The sequence below is a fragment of the Chanodichthys erythropterus genome, chromosome 23 (assembly GCF_024489055.1).
Source record: "Chanodichthys erythropterus isolate Z2021 chromosome 23, ASM2448905v1, whole genome shotgun sequence".
NCBI classification, from domain to species: domain Eukaryota; kingdom Metazoa; phylum Chordata; class Actinopteri; order Cypriniformes; family Xenocyprididae; genus Chanodichthys; species Chanodichthys erythropterus.
The window spans coordinates 14,319,957-14,330,000 of record NC_090243.1 but is presented as its reverse complement, the minus strand read 5'-3'; the positions used below and the strand labels follow the sequence as shown (position 1 = coordinate 14,330,000).

At 37.3% G+C, this 10,044-nt stretch overlaps 1 long non-coding RNA gene across 1 annotated transcript in view; it reads left to right on the top strand.

The window, feature by feature from the left end:
• LOC137014156 (uncharacterized) overlaps positions 1–2,387 on the top strand; it is a 96,788-nt gene extending 94,401 nt beyond the window's left edge. Inside the window, exon 3 of the long non-coding RNA XR_010893809.1 lies at positions 2,265–2,387. This is a non-coding gene — a long non-coding RNA (uncharacterized lncRNA). The remainder of the gene's footprint in view (positions 1–2,264) is intronic.
• The last annotated feature ends 7,657 nt before the right edge of the window (positions 2,388–10,044 follow it).

Here is a 10,044-nt window from a genome sequence, read left to right as displayed (position 1 = left end):
TGGCCATAAGAGGGAGCTCTGGATATGTCTTTCTTCTAGAGAGGAGTGTTTGTGTCTTCGGGAGTGTTTTATGCCAGTTTCAGCCCATGTTTTAGAGAAATGTGTGAAATGTGATGCTGGGCTGTTGGCACTATTAAAAAAAAATACTATGGCAGTACCATGGTTGACTTATGGTACCAGATGGTAACACCATGATACTTTGATTATTTATATAGTAGCGTACTGTTACTGCTTAGGATTACAATATATCATGGAATATATAAATTAAAGTACTTCAAGGATTAGTTCACTTTCAAATGAAAATTTCCTGATAATTTACTCACCCCCATGTCATCCAAGATGTTCATGTCTTTCTTTCTTCAGTGGAAAAGAAATTAAGGTTTTTGATGAAAACAATCCAGGATTTTTCTCCATAGTGGACTTCAATGGAGCCCAAACGGTTGAAGGTCAAAATCAGTTTGAGTGCAGCTTCAAAACGTTCTAAATGATCCCAGACAAGAAATAAGGGTCTTATCTAGAGAAACAATCGCTCATTTTCTAAAAGAAAAAAAAAAGTTATACATTTTAACCAATAATGCTTATCTTGAACTAGCTCTCTTCTTCTTCTCTATTTGAATTCCAGCAGTGTAGACAATGCCCTTACTACTATTTAGCCCTATTATTGTCATATACAATATGCTTGTGCAAGTATATAACAATTAGTTCAAACTTTGACCTGTGGAGGGCAGTAATGCACTTAGCAGTGTCTACACTGCCAGAATTCTAATAGAGAAGAAGATGAGAGCTAGTTCAAGATGAGCATTTATTGTTAAAACTTATAAATAGTTATTATTTTTAGAAAATGAGTGATGGTTTCTCTAGATAAAACCCTTATTCCTCGTCTGGTATCATTTAAAGCCCTTTGAAGCTGCACTGAAACTGCAGTTTGGACCTTCAACCTGTTGGTAGCCGCTGAAATCCACTATATGGAGAAAAATCCTGGAATGTTTTCATCAAAAACCTTAATTTCTTTTCGACTAAAGAAAGACATGAACATCTTGGATGACATGGGGGTGAGTAAATTATCAGGAAATTTTTATTTGAAAGTGAACTAATTCTTTAAATAAAATACCATGGTATTATATCATATTGTGTTTTTGCACAATTTGTCCACATACACACTTGTATATGTGGTTTACGTAGACTCTCTATAGACGTAATGGTTTTTATACTGTACAAACTGTATATTCTATCCCTATAAACTACCCTAAACCTGCCAATCACAGAAAACTGTCTGCATTTTTTGAATTTCAAAAATTCAAAACACTTCACAGGAAGTGTCCTCATAAACCATGTTTACGTTGAAATACCCATGTCATTATACACATTTGTGTCCTCATAAACCATGTTTACAAGAACACACAAACACACATTTTTTATGGCAATACTGTGGTAATACCACGGTAGCCTACTATTTTATTATCTCATTCATATTACATGATTTTTTAAATATTATTACCATCATGTTAGTGTCCAGACACTGATGATATTAGCATGTTTTTATCCTGCGGTATATATTTTTGATAATGTGTTGTTTTTGTTAGGATGAGAAAATGAATATAAGGGTTTAATTTCACACTGAGTTTAAATTATTTTGTGTTAAATGTGTTGAATATCTAATTGCAGCGCTGACAATAATATGCACATTTTTGGTATATTATTATTGGTGATTAGTATGTGTTGTAGTGATTAAAGACTGATTTGTTGGGAAAAACAGCTCATATGAGTTTAAGATGGATTTGGAAAATGTTTCCTTATTTGTTTATTGTGTTTTATTTTTAACTAGTTCGACTAAGCAGAACCCAATCAGGTCTACTAGCTAATATTCCCATCAATAACCTGTTTTGACCGGCTTGGCCACTACTAATTCACTGACACTATTGAATGAGAACTGAAATGAGCGGACGATGACATCACTGTTTTCTCCAGAGCTCATAATTGATGAACTTTACACATTGAACCAAACTGAATCAACACAGAACTGATTTCAACTAAATAATGACTGTTTAATATTGTCTTTACAGCAGAATTGAATTCTGTTTGCATCAATGAATTATTATTTTCCTGTTTATCACTGTAAAGCTACTTTGAAACTGTATTGTATAAAGTGCTATCTAAATAAAGGTTACTTGAAAAATGATGATTGTGGATTATGTAGAATTCATGTTTTCATTTTGTACAACTAATACAGTTAGACTAAAATAATTTTTCTTGTTCGTCTTCAGATTTGTCGCACGTTCTCAGGACGGGAGCAGTTCCTGTTTGTGTCAGATGAAGTCAGTGAGGCCTGGTGTCAATGACGCTGCGGTTCTTCACACACCTGCTGGAGATCCAGCATCACACCTCGCAGCCGCAGAGTCGGACTGTGACCCAGGTAATGAAGCTTCCAGAGCGGAAGATCAAATCACTTTCACACACCCTGAGCCTGGATGTGTCGGACTAACAAACACCATAAGCTCTGCAGTGAACTGGAGAAGCATATGTCTGCTGGAATATTTGTAGCAGAAGAAAAAAAGGGCTGAGAGAGAGAGAGTGGGAGACGGCCGAGTTCCCCCAGTATTCTCAGCAGGCAGGAACATCTCGGGGTCAGCGGCACATATCTGCACGGATTATCACGCTGTCACACTCCGCCTCACGCCAGCGGATAACAAGCCAGCCTGCTGCTGAAAGAGGAGGGGGCACGAGGAGAGAGAGAGTGACAGAGATGACACACACGTCCACAAACACACACACACACACACACAACATATTTGCATAAGACACGGTCAAGAGTGTGTGCTGCATAGAGAACATGAATTTTCTTGTGGCCTAACTATGTAAATAACGTGATTTAAGACAATTTTGGTCTTTACACTGCAACTTAATTAGTCTTTGGTTTTCCCGTTAAAAGTATGTAATAATCGATAAAACATGATCGATTTACTTGAGACTGAACACTGCATAAGATGTTAGGATTTTTGTTTTTATCTAAAAGTAAAAAACTACCAGTGCAGTAAGAAACTTAAATGATACAGTCTCTAAAAACTGGTCATAATATTATCGTATGCAATGTTGCATACATTTATAAGGAATTTTATAAATTTTAACTGCAAAATACTTTTCTAATTTATAGAGAATAGCATGTTTTTCTGTTTACAGAACATATTTAACAATTACAACACATAATTAGTAAGGATGTACCAATGTTGACCAATATTATAAATGTACAGTATAATGTCTTTTGTTTAAAAAACATCTCAATCTGAATTTTTACATTCATCAAAATATTTTAACTTATGAAAAAATCATAAATGTTAAAAATGAATTGAAAAAGAGTTTGAATTTAAAAAAAAATAATTTCATGTGACCTCATGTGAAGGTGAGCCCTTTTTAATCCTCTTTTACCCCTATTTGCTGATTAATCTATAATATATAAATTATATACAGTGGGTACAGAAAGTATTCAGACCCCAATTTTTCACTCTTTGTTATATTGCAGCCATTTGCTAAAATCATTTAAGTTCATTTTTTTCCCCTCATTAATGTACACATAGCACCCCGTATTGACAGAAAAACACAGAATTGTTGACATTTTTGCAGATTTATTAAAAAAGAAAAACTGAAATATCACATGGTCCTACGTATTCAGACCCTTTGCTCAGTATTTAGTAGAAGCACCCTTTTGATCTAATACAGCCATGAGTCTTTTTGGGAAAGATGCAACAAGTTTTTCACAACTAGATTTGGGGATCCCCTGCCATTCCTCCTTGCAGATCCTCTCCAGTTTTGTCAGGTTGGATGGTAAATGTTGGTGGACAGCCATTTTTAGGTCTCTCCAGAGATGCTCAATTGGGTTTAAGTCAGGGCTCTGGCTGGGCCATTCAAGAACAGTCACGGAGTTGTTGTGAAGCCACTCCTTCGTTATTTTAGCTGTGTGCTTAGGGTCATTGTCTTGTTGGAAGGTAAACCTTCTGCCCAGTCTGAGGTCCTGAGCACTCTGGAGAAGGTTTTCGTCCAGGATATCCCTGTACTTGGCAGCATTCATGTTTCCCTCGATTGCAACCAGTCGTCCTGTCCCTGCAGCTGAAAAACACCCCCACAGCATGATGCTGCCACCACCATGCTTCACTGTTGGGACTGTATTGGACAGGTGATGAGCAGTGCCTGGTTTTCTCCACACATACAGATTAGAATTAAGGCCAAAAAATTCTATCTTGGTCTCATCAGACCAGAGAATCTTATTTCTCACCATCTTGGCAAACTCCATGCGGGCTTTCATGTGTCTTGCACTGAGGAGAGGCGTCCGTCTGGCCACTCTGCCATAAAGCCCCGACTGGTGGAGGGCTGCAGTGATGGTTGACTTTCTACAACAGTGGTTCTCAAACTTTTTTCCCAGTGGGCCGCACAATGGTCCAAATGAAAGTCTCACGGTCCGCATATAATTTACATATGACGTCACCAATACAAACCAATCATATTTAATGTTATCGTATTAGCAAATACTATTATTATACCTAGAACTAACTAACTAAACTAAACTAACAATAATTATCAGTAATGCTCAATAAACACACAAACTGTATAAATCACTTTAAGTTGCTATTTAATTCTGAATGACTTTTTTTCAACAGCATCGCAATAGTCACCAAACAATCACATAAACGCCTTAATAGGCAAATGTTACTCAGCTCTTTTTACAAACAACATTGAGCGCATTGTAATTACAATCTCTGACGATATCAAGCATTCTGTCATGTCGCAATCCCTCGCGCAGCATCGGGTCCGCGAGCGCGCGCAGAGTTGGACCATAGACTGTAAAAAAAGAGTTGGACTCATTCCAGCCGAGGGTGCGCTGATGCGGTTATTTTTACTGATTTAAAATACATCAAACAAACACATCGATTTCACAGTTCAGTCTTTTGAAATTGTAGGTTTTGCTTGTCAAGTAGCCTAGTTTACTACAGAGCAAACAGGAAGGCCGTCCATCTCGCTCAACTGATTCTTCCATTCTTACCTTCGATGCTGACTATTCTTGTTTGCATGTGTTCCTTCATTGTATGTTCCTCATTTTGTTTTTCTCCTCTAATAACAAATTTGACCATTTTTGACCAGGCTTAAATTTACAAAATTAATGGCTACTGTTTGAATTCTTCCTAAGCGTGCACTTCTGTTTGTTTCGTTAACTGAATGATTGCGTCATTAGCCTACATTGCCTGATGTCTGAAAATAATAAATGCTCACCAAAATTATTTTATATGACAAATAAAGCATTATAGCTCATTTATATTTATTTAATTCACTTTAATTTAAATTTTAAAACAAAAATAAATTGTATGCTATATATATATATATATATATATATATATATATATATATATATATATATATATATAGTTGTTATATATTTTTTTTTTTTTTTTTTTTTTTTTATTGTGATCGGCATATCGCGAGCCGCATTTACATTCGTGACGGGCGCAGGTTGAGAACCACTGCTCCACACCCATTCAAACGCTTACTGCAGTGAAGTGTCGCGTTGCGCAACTCGCGCCCAATTACACTCACTGGATGTCATGGCAACTGAATCATCGAGGGAAACTTTAAATATCTCACCTTCGCTTTAATTTCTGACCATCTCCAAAAAGACATAAAACACTAAACAAATGATTCTGGCATGCATTTATCAAAGTAGGAAATCCAAACTTTTAATCCCTTAACACAATTACTGCTGTTGAAATACGAAATTGAGGCGGGTCCGGAATGATTCCCCTCCGGGTCCGGATCTGGACCGGAGTCCGGACTTTGAGAAGTGCTGTTCTACAACTTTCTCCCATTTCCTGACTGCATCTCTGGAGCTTAGCCACAGTGATCTTTGGGTTCTTCTTTACCTCTCTCACCAAGGCTCTTCTCCCCCGAAAGCTCAGTTTGGCCGGGCGGCCAGCTCTAGGAAGGGTTCTGGTCATCCCAAACATCTTCCATTTAAGGATTATGGAGGCCACTGTGCTCTTAGGAACCTTAAGTGCAGCAGAATTTTTTTTGTAAACTTGGCCAGATCTGTGCTTTGCCACAATTCTGTCTCTGAGCTCTTCATGCAGTTCCTTTGACCTCATGATTCTCATTTGCTCTGACATGCACTGAGCTGTAATGTCTTATATAGACAGGTGTGTGGCTTTCCTAATCAAGTTCAATCAGTATAATCAAACACAGCTGGACTCAAATGAAGGTGTAGAACCATCTCAAGGATGATCAGAAGAAATGGACAGCACCTGAGTTAAATATATGAGTGTCACAGCAAAGGGTCTGAATACTTAGGACCATGTGATATTTCAGTTTTTCTTTTTTAATAAATCTGCAAAAATGTCAACAATTCTGTGTTTTTCTGTCAATATGGGGTGCTGTGTGTACATTAATGAGGGGGAAAAAATGAACTTAAATGATTTTAGCAAATGGCTGCAATATAACAAAGAGTGAAAAATTTAAGGGGGTCTGAATACTTTCCTTACCCACTGTATATATATGACGTGATGGGTCATTTTTTTGTCCAAAGGCCTTGATAACAATAATACAAAAGATATGGCATCCAAAGTATGTAAGGTAGTACAACTAGATCTCTTTTATTGAATTCCAAAGTTTTAATTATATTTTGCTACATATAAAGGTATTTTAAAGATTTTGAACTGTCAAAAGGTCATTTGGTTTAACTGTCCAAAGGCCAATACAGCCATTTAATTTGTGATTAAAATATCTTAAAATGTAATAAATGTATATATTGTATTATTCTGGCATGATTTTATAAAATCATATATCAACATAGTGCAAAATGGTATTAAAATTATGTGTAGAAGTCATTGCTTTTTATGAGAAAGAACGTCCGGAAAAACGAATTTCATTAATGTCATTCGGAGTAATGATATTAATTAAATATATATATATAAACAATTGGATACTATAGCATGAAAGTGGACATCCTTGTGCATTTTTAAACCAAAAATATTTTATTTTTTATCATATTAAAAGTGAAATCAAGCAAGAAAAGATAAGCCAAATCAGATATTATTTGCTTCCAAAATCAAAAATCGTCTAAAAAAATCTCAATATATTATGCATCCCTACTAATAAGCACATTTTACAGCACAGTCACTTTTTAGTGAGATCATGTGAATGGGTGGCCTTATTCACCCTTTGTGTGTGTATTATGTGCAAAAACCTTGTGGTTTTGTATGTCCAAACACTGAAAGGACCCTCTAACAAACATTACGCACAAATAATCAAAATGCATTTACATTTATGCGTTTGGCAGGCATTTATATCCAAAGCAAATCGGAGAACAGTCTTTTTTGTACTGTTATGCAATAAAATCGGCATCACAGATCTTTAATATAAAAGCAAACAACCCCAGACCCCTTCAATATATGCGTGTTTGCTTTGTCCACTTGGCTTGTTTGTCCACTTTTCACCGCGAACAGACAAGCATGCTCGTAGGATACGTAAAGAACGAGAGCTTTTCCTCCCCGCTGTGGAAATGTTGCTTGGCATTTGCAGTAAACAGAACAGATGGTGTGACTATGCAGGCCAGTAATTTTCAAATCAATAGTGCAGCTCACAGGACCAACTGTGTGTTCTGCCGGAGGAACTCCATGACAGGCCCAGAGGAGATTCGCTCAAGGCGCGACAAACACACACAAAGGCGGCGTTTCGCTTTTCTCTCCCTTTTAGAAAACACACAAACGTGTGGTGCAAAAAAGCCTTCAAACATGCTCCATCTCCATCCGTATCTTCCGTGGATCTCATCTCAGACCTGACACTTATGCCCCATAGCTCTTCGGAGAGCAAATAAAGGCAGCCCTCATGCGATCAAACGAAAATCTCCATATGATGGATCCGAAAGGTACGCGTTTATGACCCATCCGTCACTCCGCTCCCGGTGCTTGGTAAATAGCCCGCTGTACTTATTAAGGCTCTTGCTGAGTTTCAGCTGATTGGCAGTCACTGGGAGCAATCATAGAAAGATACAGATGCCCATTAGGACGTACACATGTTGTCATGGCACTTCTGAGAACGACAGAGGGCTGTAAACGCTAATAAGACCATCAGTTAATGCTGCTGGCTCCGAATGTGGCCTTGGGGTTCTATTTGCTGATGCATCTCTGAGGGATTTGTTCATGGAAAAATGGATTTTTTTTACATTAAACAATTGGCGGAATCAGACTAAAATGTGAAGGCGGGCAGCCTTGTGCTTTTTAGAACCAAAAAGACGTCATATTTCTATTATATTAAAAGCAAAAACAAGCAAGAGAGAGAATATATATTGGGAACTAGAAAAGAGAAAGCAAATAAGCAAACAAACAAACAAACAGAAGAGGTGAAAAGGAAGACGAAGAGAAAACAAAAGAAAAAAGACCATCAGATTTCCGCGTGACCCTTGGTAAGATGCAAACAGCCCACAGCCGCATTGCAGAGAGCCACACGCCGTACGTCACGAGACAGCTTCTTTAGATCACTATTTATGGTTCATTAAGTATTTTCTGAGCTGTGTTGCTGCGTACATGCTATGTTGTGGAGGAACAAACGGCATCGCCTGACCTCTGTCTTAATGATGCTTCATTCTGCTTGTGCAAATAGCCATTCATCATATGCGGAAGTTGTTTTTTAAAGGTAGCTTTCTGTGATTGTGTGATTGATTTGGGTGGTTTTACATGTACAAACGAGGATTGTGTCAATCATAAAGGCTCTTTTTGGTTTCCTTTTCATGACAAAATCATCCGTCACGATTCGTTTCAGCTGAGACATTGTAGCATTAATGAAATGAATTTGCTTTGTTGTTTGGTTTCATTTTCAATAAGTGGCTTTTTGTTTGATCTGATCTGATTTGGAGATGGTGTTGTACGGTTAAAGCAGGGTTAGATAAGCAGCAGAGTGAAGTGGCTGTTTACTGCTTGACTTTCAGTGTATTTTGTGACAGGTGATGTTGACCATAAATGTCAGAAATGTAGTTATGTCCGGGAACGGACACGTCACGATAATCCTCATTTAAAGATGCCCTAGAATTAAAAATTGAATTTATATTGGCATAGTTAAATAACAAGAGTTCAGTACATGGAAATGACATACAGTGAGTCTCAAACTCCGTTGTTTCCTCCTTCTTATATAAATCTCATTTGTTTAAAAGACCTCAGAAGAACAGGCGAATCTCAACATAACACCGACTGTTACGTTACAGTCGGGATCATTAATATGTACGCCCCCAATATTTGCATATACCAGCCCATGATCAAAGCATTAGACAAGGGCAGCCAGTATTAACGTCTGGATCTGTGCACAGCTGAATCATCAGACTAGGTAAGCAAGCAAGAACAACAGCGAAAAATGGCAGATGGAGCAATACTAACTGACATGATCCATGATATCATGATATTTTTAGTAATATTTGTAAACTGTCTTTCTAAATGTTTCGTTAGCATGTTGCTAATGTACTGTTAAATGTGGTTAAAGTTACCATTGTTTCTTACTGTATTCATGGAGACAAGAGCCGTCGTTATTTTCATTATTAAACACTTGCAGTCTGTATAATTCAAAAAAAACAACTTCATTCTTTATAAATCTCTCCAACAGTGTAGTGTTAGCCAGTTAGCCACGGATTTTGAGGGTTATATTAGCAGTGTAAACTTTGTTTATGCACTGTTTAAGGCAAGCGTGAGCATTTAAAGGTGCCATAACATGAATCGGCGCATTTCTAATTATGCCCCAAAATAGGCAGTAAAAAAAATGAATTAAAAAAAAAAAAATCTTTGGGGTATTTTGAGCTGAAACTTAACAGACACATTCAGGGGACACCTTAGACTTATATTACATCTTGTAAAAAATGTTTGATGGCACCTTTAAAGAATTCCCGCTGAAGGCATATGCAACAAAAGTGGGCGAGGCTTGGTTGAGTAGTATGTTGAATCTTGTAGTTATGGTAAGGGGCGTGACATTTCCCAAATATGCTAGAAGCGGTTAACCAATCACAGCACACTGGTCCAGCCAACC